Source organism: Nomascus leucogenys, chromosome 20 (assembly GCF_006542625.1).
Source record: "Nomascus leucogenys isolate Asia chromosome 20, Asia_NLE_v1, whole genome shotgun sequence".
Classification (NCBI taxonomy): domain Eukaryota; kingdom Metazoa; phylum Chordata; class Mammalia; order Primates; family Hylobatidae; genus Nomascus; species Nomascus leucogenys.
Window position 1 is genome coordinate 6,970,800 of NC_044400.1, and position 27,889 is coordinate 6,998,688.

The following is a 27,889-nucleotide window of genomic DNA, read 5'->3' on the forward strand; positions in this document are numbered from 1 at the left end:
ATCTCTCCAGGAGATATATATGTGCAGTGGATGTGGCTAAGCGAATACATGTTCTTCATTCCTCAGAAGTAGTAGACAAAAGCCCTGAACACCTAGGCTGGCCAGAAGGAGATTCCTTTTCCCTAAGCTACAGACAGACTTAAGCAGCCCAAATCCACTGACAACCCCGTTTTCCCCTTTGCCTATACATCTTAGATTACAAATTGATGACCATTCACTGCAGCAGGCTCATATAGGTTTTGGCTGTCGGTGTATAGTTAAACATACTAAATTGCTTGCAAACATTAAAAAGTAGCTGGTCTCTTATTTTAAAAGCCTGACTGCTTCTTTTTCTGGGGATGGAAAACAAAGAAGATCTGCACCGCCAGAATCATCTGCCCATCGGGGAACATCTGGGCAGAGCTAAATCATGGCTGCTCTGACCGCAAGGCAAACATTCCAGCCTCAGTCGCTCGTTTATTCTCTTACTCCAGGTCTGCTTTCTGCATTCTCATCACACTCCTGGCTTTGGGTTTGAGACATTTGACCTAAACTCTATACCTGTGTCTTAGTCTTCTATATCTAAAAACCCCAATGACAAGGAACAATGAGTTCGAAGAAAAGTACCTCAAGGGAGAAAGGGGAAAGTAAAAGTTTCTTATTCAATAAAAACCATAGTTGTCCCACCCCAGGTCTTCTCAAGATATATCCCAACCTAAAACTGCGGGAAAAGGAAGGTATGATTTTTAAAAATCTGCAAAAAGACAACTGAGTTTGAGGGAGAGCGAGTGAGTGAGAAATGATGAGAGAGGGAGTGAGAGATAGATAGATAGACTAGTACATAGCACATTAGCATTATAAATGTCTGTGACCATCAACGTTAATTCTTCCCCTTGGGAATAAAGTGCAGGAGGAAAAAAGGAGATGAGAAAAGAATCTGAAGCTTCACGGAAAGGCCTTAATCTATAAGCTTCAGCATCTGGGCCCCTCACTAGCAAAGATAGCATCCAAGATCCTGTACCTATTTTTATATTTATAATTTTGCATTCTTCTTCTCAGGGGAGGGGGAGGTCCCAAAACTTTACACTTTTCAGGCCTCAAAAGGTTATATCCATCTCTTCCCATATCCCACATTTTAAATGCCTTGACCAACATAAATTTTTTTAAAAAGATACCAACTTTATGTGTGTGTGTGTGTGTGTGTGTGTGTGTGTGTGTGTGTGTGACTAAACTAAGACATCCCAGACAAGGAGATAATTCATTAGTTACTAAAACCATAACTCATAGAAGGAGAATGTCTCAAAATTTACTTATTTCATGGAAGACCTTCTGGGTCATAATACCAGAGAATAAGCTATTTTTAAAGATTTACAAATAACTAAAATTGCATTAAAACCTGTTTTTATGAATAAAGCCAGAAGCACTTATATATATATATATATAACATATATATATATATATAATTTTTATAACTTAATATCTGTGTCATCTAAGATTTGTGGAGTGTAATGTTGCCCAAGGTTTCCCCTGATCCTTAGTATATGAAAACGTACAAACTGGAGTTTTACCATAACTGGGTTTCATAGGATTGTCCCCATAAATAATTGTTGAGAAGAAAATCCTGTAAGTATCAGCTGAAGTCACAGGTATTATAAGTGTTGAGTCTGTTCTATAATCTCTAATATACTCACATTCTTTTCATCTTTAGAAGCAACACATGTTCTCACTCACATGCAGAAGCTAAAAATGTAGATTCCATGGAAGTAGACGGTGGAATAGTTGTTATGAGAGGCAGGCAAATGTAGAGCAAAGAGAGGGGCAGCCAGAGACTGGTTAACAGACGAGAAACTCCAGCTGGATAGGAGGAATAAGTACTAACGTTTTATGGTACAAGCGGGTCACTATAATCAACAATTTATTGTATATTTTCAAATACCTAGAAGAGTAGGTTTCTAGTGTTTCCAAGAAAACAAAGAAATAATAATGTTTGAGGTGATGGCTATGCTAATTACCCTGATTTGAGCTCACATATTGCATACATGTATTGAAATATCACACTGTACCCCATAAATACATAGAATCATTATATGTCCACTAAAAATAATAATAAAAGCAAAAAAATTGCTACTGAATACATATATATATATACTATTATATGCATAACAGGTGGTCTAATAAGCAAAATCTTTCAGGTATGAAAAGTAATCATGGTGGCTCACTCTTGTAGTCCCAGCACTTGAGAAAGTCGAGGAGGGTAGATTGCTTGAGACCAGGAATTCAAGACCAGCCTGGACAACACGGTGAAACTGTCTCTATAAAAATTAACCAGTCATGGTGGTACACACCTCTTGTTTCAGCTACTTGCTGGGCGACGGCTGGAGGAACACTTGAGCCCAGGAGGTCAAGACTGCAGTGAGCTGTGATCACACCACTGCACTCCAGCCTCAGCAACAGAGCGAGATCCTGTCTCAAACAAACAAAACATCTTGAACTAAAAATCTGGTACTATACTTAAGCTTACATTTTTCTCCTAAGTCTAATAATGTGTATTTATGCCGAAAGAAATCTTTTATTCCTTAATTTGTTTTCAAAGACAATGAAAAAACAGTATTCCTTTTATATTTTAAAAATAGAGACATGTTATATAAAAAGTATAAGTGTAAGCTATTGAAAAGTTTTTCTTTTAAATAAAAGTGTCTAAAAAACAATGTCCAAAATATGATTTTCCATCCACTAAAATTAGACCTTTATTTTATTTTATTTTATTTTTTTTTTAGATGAAGTCTAGCTCTGTCGCCCAAGCTGGAGTGCAGTGGCGTGATCTCAGCTCACTGCAACCACTGCCTCCTGGGTTCAAGCAATTTTCTGCCTCAGCCTCTCAAGTAGCTGCGATTACAGGCACCCACCACCATGCTTGGCTGATTTTTGTATTTTTAGTAGAGACAGGCTTTCACCATCTTGGCCAGGCTGGTCTTGAACTCCTGACCTCAGGTAATCCTCCTGCCTCGGCCTCCCAAAGTGCTGGGATTACAGGCATGAGCCACCACACCTGGCCTAAAATTAGAGCTTTATATTTGACATAGCTCTGATGTGTAAGTTACTGATATTCAAATTATATCCAATGGCATATGCAGAATTTTGTGCAGAAGTGTTTTGAATATTTCCAGCTTCTCAGGCTCAGTCCCTCTTGTTCAGAAAACTATTGTTCTAGATTGAAATAGAAGAATTCACTTTATTTTAACATAGGAATTTAAGCTCAGGCATACAGCAATAGGCTGGCATATAAAGGGATTCCATCTGTCATTAGGAAATTAAAATATAATTAAATAATAATATACTGGAAATTGACAATATGCTTCCTTTACATACACGTTAAGGATTTGTCAGATGGCTGACATGGATTAAAAGCAAGGACATTCTGGAACTATCAATAATTAGTCCCTGGAATTCGATCCAAAAGAAGCAATCTTAAATGCCTCACCATTATAGGCAATATTCTAATAAGATTCCATTTGCAAAATGTATTCTTTCTTTTACTCTTTTTTTAAGTTATGTTTCGGCAAGCCTGTAGGTAAAGATATAGACGCCACAATTGTAAAGTGGTACGTGAAATAAATACAAACTATAAATGTTTTTTATTAAAAATGATTTTTTTTTTTTTTTGAGATGGCGTCTTGCCCTGTTGCCCAGGCTAGAGTGCAGCGGCGCATTCTTGGCTCACTGCAACCTCCGTCTCCTGGGTTCAAGCAATTCTCCTACCTCAGCCTCCTGAGTAGTAGGGATTACAGGTGCCTGCCACCACGCCCAGCTAATTTTTGCATTTTTAGTATAGACGGGGTTTCACCATGTTGGCCAGGATGGTCTCAAACTCCCGACCTCAGGCGATCTGCCTAACTCGGCCTCCCAAAGTGCTGGGATTACTGGACTGAGCCACCGCAACTGGCTGAAATGTTTCTTGCCAGATACATCAGATAATATATTGTTAATAGTAAAACTAGACCTATTTAGATATACTTAGATTTTCACTATCTTTAGCAGTCAAAATCTTCAGGTTTATAAGCTCATCACCAAATACAAAGTTGTATTTTGTAGCAATTAAGCACAAAGTTTTACCACATAAAAAGAGTTAATTTCCATATGGGATCTTTCGTTTTGTGCAGTCTGCTTTCTCTCTCTCTTGCTTGCTCTCTCTTTCTCTCTCTCTCTCACACACACACAATCCCAGTTCTTATCACTATTGGTCTTGTGAGTCTTTCCAATTAGACATATATGTATAATAAGATATGTGTAATAAGAAAGAGGAGCTATTGAAGATCAATGAAAAATTGTGCGTGTGTGTGTGTGTGTGTGTGTGTGTGTGTGTGTGAGTGTGTGGTGTTTTCTTCCTCTTAACAATAATGTATTAAGGTTAGTACTTTATTATTATATTTTTCTTGGTGGTTGCTATTCCATTTTGTTTTGCTTTTGCTTACGTAGGAAGAATTCTTTCTTTGACACGAAGATTCGTTTCTTAGAAAACTATCTTCAATTGTCATAACTGGATTTAATAGTATGAATACTTCCAAAACTTTTAAAAGGGACTTTTTAAAAAGTCTAGTGTTCTAAAGAAAGGGCAAGAACTCGGGCTTCAGATAGATCAGGAATTTGTCTTTGTCCAATTGTCTTAAAGAAGCTATTTTTTTCCATCTTCTTTTTTATTTTGTGAGGTAATGAAATATTTAAATAACTGATACTTGGCAGAAACACTTATTCCCACAGTATTTCTTGCCAAAATGAAAGAAGAAAGATCCAAATATCAAACAAGGGACGCTGTATCTGTGAGATTATAAGCCTGATTTTGTACATGACCTCCTCCTTAAAATAAAATAAAATAAAATAAAGCAAGGCAAAGCAAAACAAAATGATTAAAGCAATGGAAATCTAGAAAGCTGTTTGTGAAGTGATATAACCATCCTCAGTTGATGACAAAAATTAAAAATCCAAAAATATATAGCAAGAAACAATCTTGCTCTGACAGTAAATGGATCAGATAACCAAATCCTTTTTCCAGTTTCAATATCTGTTCAATTTTTAAAAGGAACAGAAAAGTTAGGACAACATGACCCATAACTTGTGATTATCTAAATAAAATTAAATGCCTTTGAAAAGTTTTCTACTAGAGTGGAGTGGGGGGAACTAGGTCAAAAATAACGTGTATTCACTGGGCTTCATTTTATGAAAGGAAATACTCTTCTGAGAAAATAAGTAATTCCATTCCATGCAGGTTTCATTTTTGTAAACATTAAATTGGCAAATATGCATTTGCTTTCTTCCCTAAGATTTGCCTTACAAAATGTTAAGGAAGAACTGACTTTACTAAGACTCCTCCATTTAATTATTGCATCCAAAATTTATTAAAGACAGAAAACAAAAACATTTGTAAGCCATGGGGACTGGTGGTAATTCAGGTACAGTGAAACCAGGAGGATCTGCTGATTCCAGATGGAGTGGATATATTCCCATGGCACCTATTACTTGCCAAATGTTTCGTAAAGCAAACACATGACCTAAAAGATTTTGCAAGTGTGGGGTCTTCAACAAAAAAAAAAAAAAAAAAAAAAAAAAGAATAAAGAAAAAAAAAGTATACACTTGCAAAAAAAAAATTCTGTTCTTATTTAAAAGTCATTTCTTAATTCCGAACCATAAGTTGTTTTTAAAAACACACACACTTTTAATATTTTTCAGCTGTCATGCCCACTTTAGTGAGTCTACATGTGTGGGTACTCCGTAAAATCTCAGTGGTGGTGGCAGATGTCCCCTTTGAAATATTTCATCTGCTGCTGGGGGTGGGAAGGGGGTGTCACTTTGGTGCCATGAACACCATTCCTTCTGAAGGCTCCAATTTAGGACAGTCTCTCTAGAGCAAAAGCAGTATTTCTTGATGTCACTCAAACCAGTGGTACAAAAAGCAAAGAAACATATGACTATGTCAAAATGAAAAAGGAATTTTAAATAATAACATATTTATGAAGCCCTTTACAACCACAAAAGAACTGCTGTAAAAAAAATCAATAATTGTTATAATTAAGGCTTGGCTACGGGAGAGTAAAAAATTATATTTGTTGTTTGAAGTAACCAAATTCTATGTGCATGGAAGCCCCACCTATTCAGGGAAGACTCGCCTAGTGGTTGGAACCTCAGATGATCTCTTCCTTCCTAGCATTCCTCTAGCAGTTTCACTCTGCACCACACATTTTAGCACTTAATTGCCTACTGTCATCCTTTATCCTCTAATTGTTTAGAGGTCTGGTAGTTTAGTAGTTTCAACTTATTTTGAGTGAATCTGTTTTTCCTTCCTTCAAGACAATTAGTATGCTAAACAGAAGATACCTAATAAATATTTAATTGACACATTCATTTATTCAGTACATTTTCATAAACATCTAGTCCAGGCCAGGTTGAAAAAAAATATCACTGTCCCTTGCCCTCAAGTAGCATGTATATTTCCAAAATGTTTTCTTAATGTCCCAAGAGAAAGGGACATTAAGACAATGATCTCAGAAATATGAGTATAACTACAACCAGTGTTGAGTGCTGTGAAGGAAAAGCACAAGACACTGTAAGACAGTCTGTCAGGGGATTTGATGTAGATGAGGGAATGAGGTGAGGCAAAGTTTTCTGGGAAACTGACACTTCCTTTTAGGCCCAAAGAGTGAGTTAGAACTATCTAAAGAAGAGTGAAAAAAAACATCTTGGGAAGATGAAAATGCAGGCTAGTTTGAAGAACTGAAACAGGACCAGTGTGATAGGAGAGTAATAAATATGCTAGAGACGGAAGGAGACGCTGGAAAGTGTAGCAGCAGCCTCATCATGTAGATCCCTATGGTTCACAAAGAGGATTTTGAACTTCTATGCTGCATGAACTGGCAGGCCATTTAGGGTTTTGAACCAGGAAGTGGCATGATCAGATTTACCCTTTAGAAGAACCATTCTAGCTGCAGGGTGAATAATGGATTAGAAAGAACAAATGAAGAGGTAGGGAGACCAGGGAGAAACATATTTTATTAATCCAGGCCAAAAATGACACAATCACGAACTAGGGCAGATGACAATAGAGGACATGGAAAGAGGTGGGCAAGCCTGAGGTACATTTGCAAAATTAAATCTTTAGGACCATATGGTGGATTTGATATGGAGCTTGAGACAGAAAAAAAACAAAGTAATATGGCAGCTTCTGGCTTGAACTAGGTAGGCTGGGTGCAGTGGCTCATTTCTGTAATCCCAGCACTTTGGGAGACTGAGGTGGGTGGATCACTTGAGGTCAGGAGCTTGAGACCAGCCTGGCCAACATGGCAAAAGCTCATCTCTACTAAAAATATATCCGGCCTGGTGGTACACACCTGTAGTCCCAGCTACTCAGGAGGCTGAGGCCAGAAAATGGCTTGAACCCAGGAGGTGGAGGTTGCAGTGAGTTGAGATCATGCCACTGCACTCCAGCCTGGGCAACAGAGACTCTGTCTCTAAATAAATAAATAAATAAATAAATAGAATAAACAACTAGGTGGATGATGGTATCACTTACCAAAACATAAAAATAAAAGAGAAAGCAGGACTTGATTGAGGAAGAGTAGGAATCAACAGATCTTAAGTTTCAACTGCTCCTGAGGTGTGAAAGTGGAGGTGTCAGATCAGCAGCTGGTAGAAGGTCTGGAGCTCAGGAGAGATTTGTTGGAAGAAGGTGATTCGGGAGTCATCCCCCAAAAAGAGTGTTTGTAAAACAGGACTGAAAGAGTTCGCTTAGAGAAGGAGAAGGTAGGAAGAAGAGAAGCAGCCCAGGACAGCACAGAGGAACAAGGGAGAATTACAGATACGACAAGAAGGAGACAGAAAAACAAACCAAAAAAAAAAAAAAAAAAAAAAAAAAAAGACGAGGTAGGAGGAAAGCAGCGGAGTGCAAAGAAACTCAAGGACTCAAGAGAAGAGTCGGGAAGGACGTCCTAGTTGTCGATGCCCTTGTGAGGAGCAGCCTTCCATTGTAAGTGTCCACCTTGGGTCATTCCAATTGGAGGTTGTGCTGAAAACACAGCTTGTTCTTTCTGTCAGTAGCACCTGCTTTAATACGCCTTTTTTTCTCCCAATTAGCCTTACATGAGCTGCTCTGGATAATAATTACATATGTCTTTGCAAAACTGCGTGACTTACAAGAGGAGTTCTTTGTATGCTAGGTAAACTAGGCTTTTAGGTCAAGCCATCTTAAATGTAGACTCCAAGTTTTGTAAAAATGTACCCAGCCATTTTTATATGATATGGTTAACAAACAGGCAAAATTTAATTTAGTATTCTATTATTAGATATTATTTGTAGACACATGACAATGAGCTACGATTGTATCTAACTAGTCCTCATTCTCTCTTCTTAGATCAAAAAAGAATTATTTTTAAAAATTGCCAAAATGGTAAGGGACACATAAAAATTAAAAAGAGATGTATTTTGTTGGTAAAATTACGGATATGTTTGTATTTTCTTTTAGAATTTCCTTTAAAGGCCTACGTTAAATACATTGCTGATGGTAATATAAATTAGTACAATCTCTTTGGAAAACTCTTACTCCACTTTTTTAAACTTTGTATTTAATGATAATGTAATGCGAAAATTGCACATAATTGTATAGCTCTCTGAATTTTCACAAACTTAACTTACCTCTATAATCAGCACACAGATAAGAAACAGACAATACCAATACCTCAGAAGATTCCTCGGCATTATATGTTTAATGTTGAACATTCCTTTAGGACTATTCTACTCATACACACACACACACACACACACACACACGCACACACACAAACGTGCCGTATATATGCACACATATACAGCTATTCTACATATGAATAATATATCCTGACAAAATAGTTGGAGTTGCTTTAAGAGTGTCCTTCAATAGCTATGAGAGTTTTGAAGTTTAGTTAGATTTTCAGGTTTACTTGGGGTGATATTCAAAATATTTAAGCACTGATATAGCACATGGAACAACCAATCCAAACAGATGCCACCCCTGGACCTGGGGCACAGTCCTGCAGTCTCCCTGCTGCGCCGATATAACCTTTCCATTGCTGGACCATAAAGATATCTAGATGATTTCTAAGGAGAAGCCCTTGGAGCTAGAGTGTAGGGATAACGCCTGAGGACTATCTAACAAGTTATATAAGTAGGTCAATATTTTTAAAATTAATACAACTAGACATGGATCAATGATTTGTGCAGACTAACATTTATACAATTTGGAATATGTCCATGAAGAAAATAAATACAAATTGTCTTACTTTCACAAATAAAGAAAAGAAAAAACAGGAAAAAAGATTATTACTAGGGCCTCTCCCAGGATCCTAAGTATAAATAAGTTTCATACGATCAGTTTCATGAACATCTACCTCTGGCTATGGGTGTACTGGAACATACCAGCTGAGTATTTGCTTTGAGTCCAGATGAATATTCCATGCTGCAGATTCTCAGACTAAACTAGACTACATGAGGACCTTCTCACTGTTAATGACCATGCCAGTGTAGACACGATCCGTGTATTTCTGTTTGCTGCCGTTTCGTTTGTGCATGATTCAGTTGCAAATTAAATTTGATTTTACTACATTAGAATTCTAATATTTGACAAATACCAAGGACATACCTAAAATATTTCAGCAACAGTACTGCAGAGTATGAAGCAACTTTGCAATCACTTCTACCACTATAGCACTTCTATAACTTAGGACAACTTTTCTTATACAATAAGGCATATGATACATGTTTGCTGTTTGAATAAATGAAGGCAAAGCTGGATTTGAATCTCAGCTTTACTAATTAGCATTACACTTTTTTACACATTCTTAAAAGGGACAAGGTAATAAAACAAAAGGTGACTGTGAGGATTACTAAGAAAAAAAAAAATTCATATGGTAGATACTCAAAAACTGCAAATGCCTTCCCTTCTATCCAGAATACAGTTAAAGAACACAAGCCTTGAATTCATAACAAAAAAAAAATGGGCTTTTTCTGCTGAAACAGATCTCAGAACTCAAGACATTGGAACCAGGTTTTTCAATCATGCAGAAAGGTTTAATTAAGCGAGTGTCAATGTGATAACTAAGTCTATGTCACTGTGACCCAAGACCAAAATTAAATGTTATCAAAGACTTTGAATTCCACAGGGATATTTTACTGAGCACACAAGGGATTGTGTTCTATATTTGATGGCGTTGAGGAAGGGAAAGAAAGAAATCGGGAATTTTTCCCAATGAGTGGAGGGAAAAATGGAAGACAATACTGCTAGAAAAATACACAAATTATTAAATAATTCTTGACAACAAATAGAAACACGTTGGCCATAAATACATTTTAGAACAAGACAGATTATATTTAAATGAATGACTAAAATTAAATAAATATTAATGCCTTTCTTTCTTAGCACACACAGAAAAGAATGAATTCTTCAGAAATTAGGGAAAGTCAAGTGAACTCAGAGAAAACAGAAAAATAAACTTGCCTTGTGGTTTTTAACAGCATATACATCATTAATGATCACTGAATTATTATTAATATCACCATTGAATGATGTGTAAGTTCTCATGCCTTAAATGTAATGAACACATTAATATTTGTTAAGTGTGTGAACACATTAACAATATATGATAATCTTCTTTCTAGGAACTAGCTTATGGGTGCCAAAAGTTTTCTATTTCACAGTTTCATCACTGTTATTGAATTTTAAGTATTGTCTTAAGTTACCTTACTTCACCCATCTGGTAAAGATATTTTATATGTAAAATCAAGGCTTTTCTTTTCAATTATATTTCACTCACATTCTCAACTCTATTTTTTATATCCTTAATTATGAACAAAGAGATCCTGAGAAATAAATCCATTTCCACTTCTAGCTACATTTCAAAATCTGGAATATTGAGTCTCCACGGAATGCTCAGCCTCAGAAAGATTTTCCCCTGGGTCTCACAGGATATATTTTACAGCAGTTTAGGAGAGGAACCAATAGTTTTTATGGTCCTCAGGAGGACTGGATTGGTAGAAGACCACCAAGCAACGGAATAAGATTTCAGTTCTGTGGGTGTTACTCAAAGGGATTTGCTAAACCTACAAATTTCCCCTTCAGGTTACTATAAGTCAAGGTGACATATATGTAATATATATATGAATTGGCAATGTAATTGCAACAAATGATTTCTGTCAAGAAGAATTTAAAATACATTTTTTAATCCTAAATATTTTTAAGAATATCAGTGGAAATAATGTTTTCCAGTTTATGAGAAATCACTTGGTTACTTCCTAGAAAGACATTAAGGATAATATGAAATCTAGTACTCACAGAAAAAAAGTTGTTCTTATATCTATAATTGTTTCACCTTAACAATACCATTTTCATTTGGAACCTCAGTGTCCTTAAAGGGTAAAATTTGTTATGTACATATTGTGACTATAAGGAGTCTTTGAAAAACAATAAAATAACACTGAAACAATAAAAGTTGACTAATGAGGAAATGAATGGAAAAAACCAGATTAATAATAACAATAATAACAGTTAACTGTTGGGTCAGGTGGAGTGGGTCACACCTCTAATCTCAACACTCTGGGAGGTAGAAGTGGAAGGACCGCTCGAGGCCAGGAGCTTAAGACCAGCCTGGACAACAAAGGGGACCCGGCCTCAACAAAAATGTCTTTTTAAAAAAACAACTGGGTATGGTGGCACGTGCCTGTAGTCCTAGCTACTCAGGAGGCTGAGGCAAGAGGATCACTTTAGCCCAGCAGGATGAGGTTGTAGTGAGCCGTGATCACACCACTGCACTCCAGCCTGGGCAACAGAGCAAGAACCTGTCTCTTAAAAACAACCCAGAAAAACAGTTAACCTTTGAAAAGTTTTTAGTTTGTGCAATGTGTGTAGTAAGCAGCAATTTTATGCATCTAATTTAATCCTCCTAACAATTACATAAAAAGAGAGGTAGGCTGGAATTAGAATTTGAATCCAAATAAGTGAAACTCTGCAGAATGACAGAGTAGGACTAAGAGAATAAAAAACATTTAGCCTATTCTGTTTCACATTACAAATTATTTCTTAAAAAAGAACCCTGGGCATGTACTGTATCCTTCAGGATAACTCTCAGGATTGCAATTTGTCAATATTCAACAGAAGAATTAAAAATCACCATATATTTGAACCAGTAATTCAACTTCTAAAATTGTATAAAATATAAATGCAAGGATGTTCATTAAAGCATTACATAAGATAATAAAAATTTAGAAATGGCACAAATGATTTGGGATTTGTTAGGTAAACTATGGTAGGTCTATGAGATAGTTTACTATATATCACTACAAATTATATTATAGAAAAATGTTTCTGAGCATGGAAAGAAAATGTTCACAATATATTGCTAACCTTCAAAAATGTATCCCATTTTGAATAGAAATAAAAATATGTATGTATATTTTGAAAAGGTCTTGAAAGAAAACATATTAAAATGGTAATAAGCAACACTTCTCCCAGCTGTGCCCAGAATCTGGCATCCAAAGCTTCAGTGGTGGGGTGGCAGGAGGGGTGGCAGCAACATGGCGACCTCAAGGATGGAACTATGGTGTGAGTTTGGATCTCATTCTAAGTGGTACAGCCCCCCAGCCTGGTTCTCTGGCTCACAGTAAACTCCACAATAGTTTTCAATAACTCTATTTTCTGCTTCAAGTATCCAAAACTTGTTTCTGTGGCTTGCCCTAAGGATGCCAGCAGATACAGGTCCTCCTTAGAGTCTTCATTAAAGTCCTGTGTGAAACACAGAGCAAACGGCCAAGAGGTTCAGGTAATCTGTAGAAAAATGTCCAGCATCAGTTATTCTCATGATTTCTGGAATTATCAAATACAAATTCTCTTCCCCAAGATAAATTTTTGAGCAATAGCAGAGACACTGGAAGTTTACTGTGATAAAAGTGGAAATAAGGAAGAAATGAGGAAACTGCTGGAGGCTGGATTTCCCAGGTCCTACCTCCAGACGTGTGCCTATGTGTGCTTTGACCAGTGAGGGTAACAATTATCCCCATGGAAAAGAACTCTACAGAGAAATTCTATTTCAAGGTGAAGATCCAGATTCAAAAATTAGGACTCCACAAGTTACAAGTCTTGCAGTCAAAAACAAACAAACAAAAAAAAATGCAGGCCTACTGAGGAGTTCAAAGTGGAAACTTGGTAAAGCAATTCCCAGCCCCTGAAAATAGCACCCACGTGAAGGGCTAAAGATATTCCAAATGGAGGATTTCCTAACATCCCCTAAGAGGTGATGACTGAGAAGAGTGACAAGTAGATAATTCCAGGGACTAGAAGAGAGAGGCAGCCTTTTGAAAAGGTACAATATAATTGATTTCATTTTCAGGTGAAATAGCTGGCACTGTCACTGCCTCTCTCAGTTCACCCATGTGACCTACAAGGGAGTTCCTATGACCATTTGACTGAGAAAGAAAAACTGACCTGGGTCACATCATATGCTGGTACTGGCCAGCCATGGATTGCTATTCTACTGCAGCCTCACCCAAAGGTGTCCCTAAAGAAAAGTGATGAAGAGATAGCCTCTCTCGTGGGCAAAACTTGGAGCAGGAAGTCTTGTTATTTAGTATGCCTGGGAAGAGAAATGGCCTGAGGTTCAGACTGATTTAGAGGCAGTCACTGTTGGGTGGCTAGTTGGCCAGGAAATAGAAGAGTGTGAGATTAGTGAGCACTGTCTGGGAAAAACGTTATGTGAATGTACCGAAACTGGGCACAAAGCATGAAGATGTTTGTATCCTGTGTAAAATGCTCTATGATTGTTGAGAACATCCATTCTTGAGGAAGTTCTCTACAATCATATTGTCAAAATAATTCATACAAAGGCTATCAGGCAGCATCCCTCCCCAGTGCTTATCCAATGGGCCCCTGCACAAAGATGCCGTCATGACAGACAGAGGCAATGCAAGGCCTCAACCTCACAGTCTTCATCTCCACTTTATCACGATAACATGGTTTCTAAGTACAACCTCAGTGACCAATATTTAATACCTGACAGAGCATCATTATCAAAGGGATTAGCAGCTTTCAGGTGGCAGGTTGCTTACAGTGGTCCTCTGTAATCAACAGTGAACCATTTTGGAAGGGGCAGAAATTTGGCTTCATTAGATGGATATCTATTCTATACATGGATTTGCTATGCTTCTGCCAGCACTATCATTTCATGAACTTATGGAAATATACTGTTAATCTTCATAGAATCCCACGACATGTTGGAGCTCATTTCACAGCAAAATGTGCAGCAAGGAATTTATACCCATGAAATTTACTTGTCTTGTAATGTACCCTATTGTCTGAAGAAAACTTACCTAATAGAACAATGAAATTAATTACTGATGATTCAGTTATGAAGTTAGCTGGGAGACCACATCCTAGGAATATTGAGTGCTTTGAACAAGGAACCATTATAAGGTGCTGCTTCTCTCATGGCCTGAATATAAAGGTTTGGAACAAATGGGTAAATGGAATTACCATTTTTGTTAATACACTAAATAATTATACTTGTATCATTTTTGCTGTCTTTATAACTTCATACTCAGCAGATTTAGAGGTCTTAGTTCCCAAAAAAGAAATACTTACATTAATAACACAAGAATTGTCCCTTTGAAATACAACTGAAACCCCCACCTTGATATACTTTGGGCTTCTCCTGCCATTGAGCCATCAGCCAAAGAAAGGGGTTGTGGGGATTGATCCTAACAACTGAAAATTGTTTTTGCTGAAACACGATGGGATTTACTCTCACCTTCCCTTAATACTTTCAAGCTTAGTAGTAAAAATCAAAATGCAACTATCCAGTAAAGCCAAAATCACTAAGGGTTCCAACCCTTCAGGGAGGAAGTCTTGGTTCACCAGCCAGATAAATAACCCTGACCAATTGAGGTTCTGGTTGAGGGCAAGAGGAACATAAAAGAATGAAGGAAGGCAGCACACTCAAGATTAGAGACAGATATGAGGGTGATGCTAGCTCTGCCTGCTTTTGTTATGTATATATTAACAAATTATTTCTATTTTGCCCTTTCCTCTTTCTCTATTCATATGGTCTGTGAGGGAGTGTTCATGATGCATAGATTTTCATTTTAATTCACAAATCACTGTAGTCTGAGAAACTGCATCTAGACCTGATGAAGAGGACATTCTATCACTTGACCACCTTCAACTTTGAGAATGAAAAGTGAAGATGAGACTTTTTGTGTCCCTTTTGTGGAGAGGTGTGACAGCATCTTCATTTGTGTTATGGGTTGCATTTTATTAGGTAGAAGAATGAAGTCATTGTTTCATGGGAATAAATGATATATGGTTAGCAAAAATGCACGCTGCACAGGAAAAGGGGTGGACTATGCTACTTCCTTACTTCCTACTTCCTTACTGCTCACAGATTCATTTCCCACGCTTATTCTGCTTGCCAGAAATTAGCTTTTACAAACACATTCAAGGTTTTTTGTCAACTGCTTTCTAGCTAGGTGGGGTAAATGGGAAGCCCTAATTATGAGTTTAGGCTGAAGGAAGGGATAAATTAAGCTCCCCATTCCAACCCTCCCACTGCTTCTGGTAAAAGCTCTAGTAATGGCCTCATCTCCTCATGGTTCAGGGATCTAAACAGCCGCTCTCACTGTGGTTTCACCTCCAGCTGACTGGCCCTGGTTCCTAGGCTCTGGTAATATCATCTTCTCCCTCTGCCCTCCAGGTTTAGGAATGGCAACACTTGTGTGGGTTGGCACACCATCCTTGGTTGGCTTTTCAGCCTTCTAATTCCTTTGTCATATATTTTAGGCTTCTTACATACTCCCAAGCACTGACTCTGTTTTCTCATTTGACCCTAACTGATCACAGTTATTTCAGTAGTTTAGGTGAAAGATAATGGTGATTTAAATTGAGGTGCTAGGGTGTTAGCAGTAGGTACCAAGAGATTTAAACAGAGTAGAGGACGTGCTATATATACTGTAGGTGTTGAAGAAAGGGAGGAATCAAGGAGAATAGTTGTTTTTTTTTTTATTTTAAGCAACTGCATAGATAATGGCATAATTTATTGAAATGCACCAGATAAAGGAAGAAACAGTTTGGAGAATAAGAATTTTAAAATTCCTCTTTGTATGTGTTCATTATGAGATCCCTGTAGGATAGCAAAATGGGATTTCCCTGTTTGACAGATGCTTAGTAGAAACTAGAGATTTGGGAAAAGACCCAGCCTCCTTCTTGATACTTCAGTTCCAAGTCCTCTTTTCCATTTGCAATTAACTTATGAGTGGTTTCGATACCAGCCCCTTTTTCTGTTCTTGTCAAATGGAGAAAAAATGAGGAAAAATGAAATTTCTAGGGATATTTTCATTTAAATTGATACTCTAATAGAATAAAAGAATTTGGTGGACTGTTTAAGTTTTACCAGAAAAGATTTTACCTGATTCTGAAATGGCAAAAATAAGTGATGTTCTAAACAAGGAAACCTTAAGGCAACTCTCATTTGCTTGTTCTGATGCTCTGAGAACAGGAAGCCTAATTACTCAACAGCCAAGTGCACTTAGCAATGTCTTGAGAAACTGCCCTCTGTCAACATTCTCTTTTAGGACATAATCAATTCGTTGCCTTAGCATCGGCTAAATTTCATTGGAATAAAGATAGGAGGAAAATACTGACCTCATAATGAGATTCTTCAGTCCAAAATAAAAATTTATAAGCACTGTGGTGCCTGAATGAAGGATATGAAAGAAGCACTAGTTTGTTTCTGGCTTTGCGAATTTAGCCATATTCTAATGTTTCTATTCCCACATAGTTATCAGCCATTCACATATAAAAATATAATCAGGAATCAGGAACTACAATATTAATAAACAATAATGGGTAAGAACACATGAAAATATCACCCATATATTTCTGAAAAGGAAATTGGGTGTCAGATTATCTTCCCTAAATTTTATACATTTAGTGTTAGCTAATATATTTCTTGAAATACTTGTGCAGTTTATCTTTTTGTGATAATGTCTTTCAAAAAGTGTTGTGGAGTGTGATATAACATGAGAAAGCAATCCTACAGCAAATTTTGCTTTCTACCTTTGCTATAGACACTACATGCCAGTTGATGTGAAAGTGTGCATAGAATGTATATGTCTGTGTGTATATTTACTAATACATCCTTGTTGATGGCTGGCCATTTCGCGGGGGAAATGTGAAGAGAAGTACAGTGGCATGGGGATGGGGAATTCTCCTCCTTAATCAGTCTTATAAAATCAAAAATTCCCATGCTTAAAAGGTCAAAGAGAGAGTATAATGCACTTATGAAAAAGAGATAGCCTCATTAATCCAGTTGTTCTTGGCCCAGACAGCAGAAGAAATATAAATGCTGTCATCACTTACGTGTGAGATAAAGGATGAAATGTGGGAATTTGTCGGTTTACTGCAAAGACCATTCTTTTGGTTTGAGAACATTGGTGGAAATAACCTGAGCTGAGAAAAGCTCCCTATGAGGAATACACGTTATGGGAAACTATTAAAGACAACGTTTGGTCAATGACCTTCTTGACGTAGTTTAATCAAGCTGCATGCCCCGCACCAAAAAGACAACTGCTTGAAGAAGGGAGCCCTCAACAAGCCAAGACATTTTACCTTTCCTCTATTACATGAGTCTAGTAAAAGACACGAGTGTGCAATAAATCTCTAGTTCATGCATTCAGAGGCTGCACTATAATAATGATAGACTATAAATCACAGAAAATATGTTACCTTTATTTTAGGATAGTCAATAGCTAGAAATAGTGCTAACCAATAGCACAGATGTCTAGTAGATACAAAAACGAAGGTTTGGCAGTTGCTTAAAAATGGGAAGTACAAGGATTTGACCTGAAATATATTAGAAAATAGCAGCAGTTTCATAGTTTTGTCAGGTTTCCAGTTGCATTTCACTATTTCTTTTTTAAATCCCATGTTCTGTTTTGGAAGGTAGACTGCAATTTTGGAAAACTGAAAAAATTTCTGTCATGCATTTCTAAAATAACCTTGTAAATATTTGTAGATCATATACACATACATGAGCTTTTATGTAAATTTGTTTTTCTTTGAAAGTTTAAGGATAATTGAATGCTGAGAATGGAAGTAAAATGAGGCTGTAAACAAATGGGAGGCTCCCGCAAGGACCCATGGGGATTGGAACTAGGCTTTCCATGTGCCAACTATTAGCTAATTGTGAGATGACACTGACTGACCGGACTCATGATCCACATCCCAGTGTCTGCCTCAAAAGAGCTGTTAGAAGAAGAAAATGCTCATTTGTTGCAACTGTGACCAAGTTCTCTGAAATCCAATAATGGGCAGCTGGAGATCCCTCACATAACTGACAACACTAAGGGTCAAAGAGGCTTCTGATACCCCTGAGGGAGAGGTAAGAAAAAGCAGACTAAGTATTTTAAGTACAACAGGGTTAACAAGCTATAATTTACTACCTTGTTGATTTTCTTGCTTGATGGAAGTCTGTAGAAACTGGGAACTTATGGAAAAGTAAATTACACTTTTTAAAAATCCTCTTTTTTGTCTTTCTCTTTTTTTCTTGTGCCCCACCTTTTTTATGGTGGTGGGAGGGGGGATGGCCAGGAAGTTAGGCAAGTTGATTTACTTAAACAGTTGAAACTCTAGAGAAATCTGATCTTAACTTCCCAGAGGTTGGAAAGTAATGCTGTTTCCTGCGATTCTCCATTTCCTGGGTTTAGCAGGGACACAGATCCCAAGAATTAAAATATGATGAGAAACTCTGTCCTCCTAAGATGTTCTCACCCCAGCAGGAAAGTACCATACCAGAAATTTCACAAGAAAGTCTGCTCTCATGAGACTCACAGCCAGACTTTTAACCATTTTGATAAGTTCAGAAGAGCTTCCATCAAAAAGCTTTCAAATGCCTGTCCCCAGTGACCCCACAGATCCCTTTGAGAGCCACCCAACACCACTTCATAGTTCCCATAAACACTTGGACCTTTCCCTGTGAAAGCTGACAAGTTTTCCCGAAAGTCCTTACATACCACACTCAGCCTCATCTTGCCAAATGTGCTATCTCAGTGGAAATTGCTGGAACTTTCCAGACAGATTTTATGCTACAGGCAAAAAGCACCTCAGTCACCAATGTGCCCACACTGTTTTCTGAGACTGTCGGTACCTACATATTTCATACACGATGTAAAAAGTCCCATGCTTTTTTTCCTCCCTATGTAACTAAGTATTGCTCTCATAATACTTTGTGAAAAATGTTTCATAACTATAGTAATTACTGATGTCAACGCCCCTGTTAATATTCTGGGTCTGCAAACATTTCACATCAGATCTGCACAGGGAAAGGGGACTGCTCACCTCTACTTTGTAAATTAGCTATATGATTTATCTGTGGGAAACATTTCAAAAATATAGATTCAGAAAGACATCTACCACATGATGGCTTTTCCATATGGCATCTCATAATTATTTTGCTGTGTGTGAACATGATGAAAACAGTTTCATAATCCTCCAAGGGTCAGAGTAAATTATTTCAATTAGACATATTTCAGAGCAAACATTACCTTAGGGTTTATTAATAATATTACCTGAGAAGGAACAGCTGCCTTTTATGCATAAAAAGCTGTCAGCTTCTTACCGCTCCATACTATAGAAACCCTTTTGTGACTTTAAAAAAAAATGGCAGATTTTCTCATGCTTTACCTAAACACAGAACTTGGCAGCAGGGACCTGGTTGTAATCCTCAGCATGGGAGCTGGTGGGTGGATTTTTTTTTCTCTATAAACTCTTCTATAAACCACACCAGTCTCCTGGTATTTATTCTGGGTAATGCTAGAAATTGTACACAGATCCAACAGGCCATGTAAAGGAGTTTTGTAACTTCCTGAAGCCCTTTCATGCAAAATCCTTACTCTGAATGCAATTCCAGAAAGACGGGACATTACAGCAGCTTAAAAGGAAAGGTTTGCTCTGTTGTCTTTTTCTCCTCTACATTGGAGCCTTGCATATATGAAATAGGTCAATTGGGGCAACATAATAACAGCAATTAATATGAAATTAATTGACCTATATTGAAAATGCAATGCCCATTGAAATGGCTTCAGAGCCACGTAGATAGCAATATTAATAATAATTAAGGATTGGAATTTTTCTCTGTAGATGGGTTGTCACTTTATAAGGGTTAGTTGGAGCTACATATTACTGCAGCACATCAATTAAGTTTCGCTTTATTATAACCACTAGTCTCTGAACATGCGTATTAAAAGATCTCAAGGCACAGAGTCTATGAGACGTGTGGAAAACAAATTAGAAATACTCTTGTGTGTCTAAGAAATGTATCATCTTATCGCAAGCTTTTCTTGCCTCCCACCCCAAGATAATGACATGATGACAATGATAATGTGATGATGATAATGATTATAATAATGGGATGATGATTTTGATAAGGGCTTCTCACCAACATGTCCTGCTTTTGGCAAAACTTTCCTAAGGCAAATGCATATTCGTCTTGGCAGAACTGGCAAAGAATGTATTTTTTGGGAATTTGTTGCCGGTTGGATGAAAGATGGTATGGTAGGTAGTAGAATTAGTCAACATCAACTATTCAAATATTACCCTCTTGGCATTGAGACCAAGTGAGGCTTCAAATTCTCAGAGGATCTTAGCTGAGGCAGTATCTGTGACCTTATGAGTATTTTTTGAGATAAACTAATTTAAGTAGTGTGACTGAAATTTCAAAGGAAACTTAAATGTAAACACACATCTTTCAATACTTGCAAACAACATTCCTTTTCACAAACATACATGAAGCCATAGATAAAGCAGTCCTTTACCAAAGACAGCAGGAAAATGCTGTGAGGAGAAGAGGGTAATCAGAAAATTTTCTTATATTTGTTTATTTTGCCAATGAATATTATACAGCTGTGGGTGAAGCACTGTATTTTGAGGAATAGAAATGAAAATTGCAATCAGAAAGGTTATTTGCATTATTCATTTCTATTTCATTTTAGGAAAATATCAATAAAAATGGGGAACATTATAGAATTTGAAAGAACCCTTGTATTATATTTTCTACATTCCTTACAGAAGGGCAGAGCGTCTCATATGCTTTGTTGCAACTATTCCAGAAAAAAAAAAGACAAACACCATAATCATTGCTTCTCCATCCTACAATCTTACGCTTTCCAGGTCTCCTTTTTTCTCTCTCTCTTTTGGCACTCTAGCATGTCAGATTCTTGTTTTGTACTTGTTTTGACCCCAACTAAATGGTGGAGCACTAATAACCAAAAACAGAGCCATAACTGGATCAAGAGAGATCTGAAAACCTAATCATGCCACAGATGAACCATTGGCAACAGTTCAATGCTTACTTATGGCATCAATTTATTTCTTCCCATAGTGGCCACCATCTAAGTAAATGAACCATCATCTACTCAGTAGCTCAGAAAAAAAAAAAACAACAAAAAACCTGAGAGTCATCGTTGACTGCTCTCCTTCTCTCACACCCCAAATCCAAATCAACAGCAAAACTGTCAGTTCCTAATCAAAACATATTTAAAATTCAACAACTTATCATTTCCATGGCTATCACCATAAGCAAAGCCAGTACCATCATTTTTCTGTACTACTGCAATAGTCTCTCAGTACTCCTCATACTACTTGCTTCTACGATACTTTTACTCTCTATAATTTGGCCTCCACATAGTTGTCTGTGATCTTTCTAAAAGATATATTATATCATGTTCCTACCCTCAACCTTCCAATGCCTTCCCATTATACTTAGATTAAAATTCGAAATCCTTATCATGGCTTCTAAGTCATGAGATTCTGACAACCACTCTGACTTAATTTCCTATCATACTTCAACTCACTCCCTGCACTCCAACAACCCTTGCCTTCATATTCCTCTACACCCCAAAACCCTTCCTATATCAGGGCTTTTACTTTCTGTTTGGAATACTTGTATTCCAGATATTTGCATGGCTCACTTTCTTTCCTCAACCACCTTTCTACCCAAATTTAACCTTCCAGAGTATAACTTTAACAATCCCACCTAGAATATTCTGCCATGTCAATGTCTGTAATGGTTAAGTATTTTTTTGGAGGTGGAGACAGAGTCTTGCTCTGTCACTCAGGCTGGAGTGCCTTGGCACGATCCTGGTTCATTGCAGCCTCAACCTCCTGGGTTTCAGCAATCTTCCTGCCTTGGCCTCCCAAAGTGCTGGGATTACAGGTGTGAGCCACCACACCTGGCTGTAATGGTAAATTGCATGTGTCAACTTGAGTGATCTAAGGGATGCCAAGAAGCTCATAAAACATTAATTCTGGGTGTGTCTTTGAGGGTGTTTCCCAAAGAGAGTGGCCTTTGATTTGGTAAACTGAGTAAGGAAGATCACCCTCACCAATGGGTATGGGCATCATCCATTCTGTGGAGGGCCCCAGTAGAACAAAAAAGTGGAGAGAGGACAAATTTTTTCTCTTTGCTCAAACTGGGACATCCATTTCCTTCTGCCCTTGGGTATTAGCAACCCTGGTTCTTGGGCCTTCAGAACCTGACTGGGACTTACATCATTGGCCCCCAGTTCTCAGGCCTTTGAATTTAGATTGGAACCTATATCTCTTGGCTCTCTTGGTTCCCAGGCCTCTAGGCTTGAACTGGAACTGCACCACTGGCTCTCCGGGGCCTCCAGCTTGCAGACAGTAGATCATAGGATTTCTCAGCCTCTATAGGCTTCTGAGCTAATCCTTCATTGATAATAAATCTCTTTCTATATATCTGTGTGTGTACATCCATCCATCTATCTATCATCTATCTGTCTATCCACCCATCCACCCATCCTTCCATCCATCTATCCATCTATGTATCCATTTATCCATCTATCTACATCTCCCATTGGTTCTGCTTCTCTAGAGAACCTTCACTAATACACTATCCTTTTACCTTACTTCATTTTTATTGTTAAAACATACTTGACAGTTTAATATATATGAGCTACATTTATTTACTGACTTGCTTACTTAATTATCATATATCTTCTATCAGAATACAAGCTCCATGAGGTCAGAGACTTTGGGAGTTTACTTATCACTGTATTCCTAGCACCTAGAACATTTCCTAGCACATACTGGATACTAAATAAACATCCATGATCTAAATGATTATATTTGACTCAATTTAAAGGTTTGAAATACATGAAACTAAGATAACAACAGGACATGTCATGTAGTTTCATCTGCCCTTTTTCCATGTTAAGGGAAGTAAATGTGTATTCAATCGTTATCTAAAAAACTGATGAACCCACCTGAAGGTAATAACATGTATTGTCCTTAACTCCATACCTACTCCCCAAATACCAGGTAATGCACTGACTGTCTTTGGGTTTATCTACTTCTTCTCAAAGTATCTTGTCTACTTTTCATGTTTAACTCTGAGATCATAAAGTTTCAGGTTCTGCATTGAAAGACTTGAACTACATGTTCTCCAAGATCCCTTCTAGCTACATAATTCTACTGAAAATGTAGAGAAAGGTAGAGCCAGTGGTGACTCAAGTTATTTAATATGCCTCTATGTCCTAGTTTATTAGTTACCCTGTCTATAATTTTAATATGCAACTATAGTTACTTGATAGCCTAGATTTTCACTTCCTAATGGAATACAACTTACAACGTTATGCATTCTCACCGCATGTCCCTGATAAGTCTCACAATCAAAAGAATGAGTGGTAATCAAAAGACTAGAAAATAGCCCTGATACCTAATGTGTCATGCGCTATTCAATTTAAGCAGGTTGTCTTCCTTTTGTAATTTCATTGCCCAACTTATAAAATAAGTTTGATGCACAAAACACCTACCGAAATCCTTTTAATATGGTCTTATTTCCAGGACCATATTCCAGGTTTCTTGGAAGAAGGCATTAAGAGTGATTTTGATAAGTCAAGTATGTCAGAATAAGAGGTAGCATTGGTCAGAGGGAGAAATTGAACACCCATGGAGGTCTAATAAAACCTTGGCCAAAAGCTCAGGTGCATATAGAGCCCTTCAGAGTTCTCCTGCCTTAGGCGGAATATGATGGATATTTACATCCGCCTCAATCAATCATTCTATCAGGGCAAGGAGTGGGGTGGGGCAAGAACATGTCTTGGAACATGCAGCTCACATAAAACTTTGGAAACCCTGGAGGAGCTGACGAATGGAGGCTGTCTTCCAGCAATTGAGTCAACAAGTCCTATCTTGTAGGGGGATCGGGGTGACACATTTCCATCCCTTCTGGTCACAGAACCATGTAGCAATTCCTCTTATATGTTTTACGTTAATGCAAAAGAATAAGATATGTCCTTTATGGGCACTTTTCAAAGACCACTAATATGATACTCTATGTGTATCACTGTGCATTCTATTTTCAATCTATAATGGGCAATGGTAATAAACATTTATGATCTACGCTGAGGTGTGCACGTATCTGCAAGTGCCCATGGGCTTGTGTGCATAAGAGAGCTTGAGGTATGTCAAAGGTCATTTACAGACTAATATCCAAAATAGAACAGAGCAATTACCAATTCATAAATTGTGCTTTGGCTAGACTTCTCCTTTCTAGACTTTTCCAGAGCATTGCCTTTAGCTATGGGCCTACTTAATTGGCGGTGTTTGAATTTTACAAACCTCAGATCTCACACTACTGTAAAGGGTTCATCAACATATTCATACATGTAGCTATCATAAAAACAGATGTTTACTTAAAAATAACATAATTCCTAAATTTTTCTAAGTGTTCTTTGCTGTCATTATTATTTGACCTGGAACTACTAATCACAGAATACACCGTAATTATTCTTCCCTTTTTGCCTTTTCCACTTAAATAGTTTAAAAATCATGTTGGGTTTTTTTTCTCTCATTTTTTGAAATACTCCACCAATTGGCTTAGCCCTTTTTTTTTCTGTGTCACCTTTTAATACAGGTTTTCATCACCTCTGCAAAAGGGATTTTTTTTCTCCCCAGTGAAAAAGATGGATTGGTAAGCGGCCCTACAGCCTATAAACTGTTTCCTTTTAATTCAGGCCTGAGCAGTTTGGCCTGGCTCACATTCAGGTAGTATATAACTTGTCTGAACTCCTTCTAAAGGGCCTCCTGCTTGTGTATTTATGCCTGAACACTTGGGTGAGCCTTGAAACAGCCTCTCTACAGAGTGATGGGATGTTTGCTCACCTCCAGCCCACATTGTAATGAAGCATGCCCCTTGCTTTTAAAATTCTGAGGTTCTGACCTCTCCAGGTGAGGCTTTCCCTGGAAATGGCCCCCTGAGGCTACTCCCAACTGCATAGTTTATGTGTGGGACACCAGTAACTATGTTCACTCTTAAGGGTTTTCTTTCTCTTTACATTGTCAGCTGCTTTCATGTTCCAACATAAAGGCCCACACAGGAAGTATTAGGAGAGATTTCTAGACCTCCTAAAGCTAAACCTGGTAAAGCTGTCCTTTAACATTCAAATACTCAAAATCACTTAGTGTAAATTACAAATTTTGCAATAGTGTATTGATTTGAAGAAGAGTGGTATAATATGCAAAATAACAAAAGAAATTTTTTCATCATAAATGTCATTGCCAAGAACAGGAACCGATGTTACTTGGCTTTGATCTTTGTTTTCTTCCCCTTCCTCCACTGCTTAATTCAATATGTATCCCTCCTTTACATAATGCAAGAACCACTCCTCCAACTCCTTCTTAATTATAGACTATTCAGGGATCCTGGATGTCCTGAGATAGAGCCAGTATATTTTGGCATTGTTTTATTCAAACCTCTACCAGGTACTGCATGTTCAAGACAATTTTCCTTTTAAGCGCCCCCCCCCACCCCCACCAAAATCAGACTACATAGATAATAGCTCATTCAGTAATCAGTAGATTATGAAGTGGTTGAAATGTATTTGAAAATTAATGGATAGATTGAGACAAAGAGGCCACTCAGATTCCTTTGATGAGATGATACAGCAACTTACATCTAACCTAACTGTCTGCTACTCCCTCTCACCCAATTAACTATGCAATTGCAAATTTTATGAAAATATTTCAAACTACATTTATATTACGGCCTTGTCGAATACAGTTTTTAAATAATTTTGGCCCAGGTTTGAAGATTTAAAGGAAAAGTGAAAACTTCTCTGTCCTTTATACGCTACCTTTTTACCTAACACTTGGACTACCATCAATTATTCTGCTCATTTTGGGGGGAAAAGTGAGAAGAGTTATGGAAGGATAATATTTGTAAAAGGAGACAGCAACACATCATGACAGACTTTACAGCATGTTTCTGTGCTAAGCCTACTACACAGCAAACTAAACTCAAGAGAGTCCTGTCCTCTACCATCTGTGACTGGAAAAAGAAGATAAGAACAAATAAAAAAGCATTAAGCAAGGATTCATCAATGTGGTTAGATATCTAAAAATGATAGTTGTGAAAAGGTATCTGTGGGATGAACTGCAGTCTCTCTTTTAAAGTGTTATGTAAAAAGAATTTAAATTGTGATCATGAAGTATGACTTTAGGGAGCCAAACAAAGTCTTGTCTGAGAGAAAGACCAGAGGATGAGCTGGTCAAGATCCCTCTTCCCTCCAGCACAGTGAGTCAACTTCATATTAACCATTCTCTGATTAGCAATCTTTTTTATTTTTCTTTTCTTGGTTCAAAACATTTCCATAAATTGCAATTATTTCCCACAGTGTCAAATATATTTTCCTTGACAAAGGTGATTATTAGGTATTAAAGTCTAATCTCATAAGAAATTTGTGAATTGTTAAGCCTATTTCTTAACTAGTCAAGAGCAAATCCTTCCTTCTCACAACTTTTCATGCTAATGTTGCATGTTATCACCTGCATGTCAGCAGAAAATTCTTTAGGCAAAGATGTTCCCTTCAGAAGAGAACAAGGGCAGTTACTCTGCTCTAAATGTATCATGATGGACTTTGATCTTTCCAGTCACTTGAGATATCTTTTATTTTTACCCAGAAAAAGTAGTCCATATGTTCAATTGTAGAGATGAAAATATTAATTTAAACCAAAAGCATATTGCAGGAAAAGCAATCTAATTACAAAAAACCATTTATACAGAAAAAGTATACTTTCAAATAAAGTAGTGAAAAGGTCACCACAAATCTTTATAGGCTAAGAAAATGGAATCAAATACATAATGTTAAAAATGTACAGAAACAGTTTTTATAGAGGACTAACACTGTTCTCTGTTATTGATGTCTCTAGTAGATTAAGAGAAAAATAGAGACCATTTGAAAATTAACTAATATAGTTAAATTAACAAATATACTTTCAACTGGGCACAGTGGCTCACGCCTGTAATCTCAGCACTTTGGGAGGCCAAGGTAAATGGATCGCTTGCACCCAGGAGTTTGAGAGCAGCTGAACAACATGGCAATATCCTATTTCTACAAAAAATGCAAAAAATTAGCCATGCATGGTAATGCACATCTGTAGTCCCAGCTACTTGGGAGGCCAAAGTAAGAGGATTACCTAATCCTGAGAGGTTGAAGCTGCAGTGAGCCATGGTCATGCCACTGCACCCTCCAGCTTGGGTGGCAGAGGAAGACCCTGTCTCAAGAAAAAAAAAAAAAAAATAGAAAAAATAAAATTAAATTAAAAAATATACTTTGACTATAAACTCTACAAAGAATATAGAATATATCACATTTATAAAACATGCAGAAAAAATAGGCATGTAGAGTTTCAGAAAATATTTTAGTATATTCCACAATGCAGAAATTATTTAGGGTACATTTTCTGACTAACATAAAATAATATAAGAAATAATAATAAAACGCTAAAGAAACAAAACAAGCAAAAACTCTAACCATTAGAAAAGTTGCTAT

At 37.2% G+C, this 27,889-nt stretch overlaps 1 long non-coding RNA gene across 1 annotated transcript in view; it reads right to left on the reverse strand.

The window, feature by feature from the left end:
- Positions 1-8,572: 8,572 nt before the first annotated feature.
- The window catches only part of LOC115831888, a 409,045-nt gene continuing 389,728 nt past the window's right edge, over positions 8,573-27,889 (reverse strand). The window contains exons 3-4 of the long non-coding RNA XR_004027376.1: positions 14,357-14,478; positions 8,573-12,776 (exon numbers count right to left, since the gene is read on the reverse strand). This is a non-coding gene — a long non-coding RNA (uncharacterized LOC115831888). The remainder of the gene's footprint in view (positions 12,777-14,356; positions 14,479-27,889) is intronic.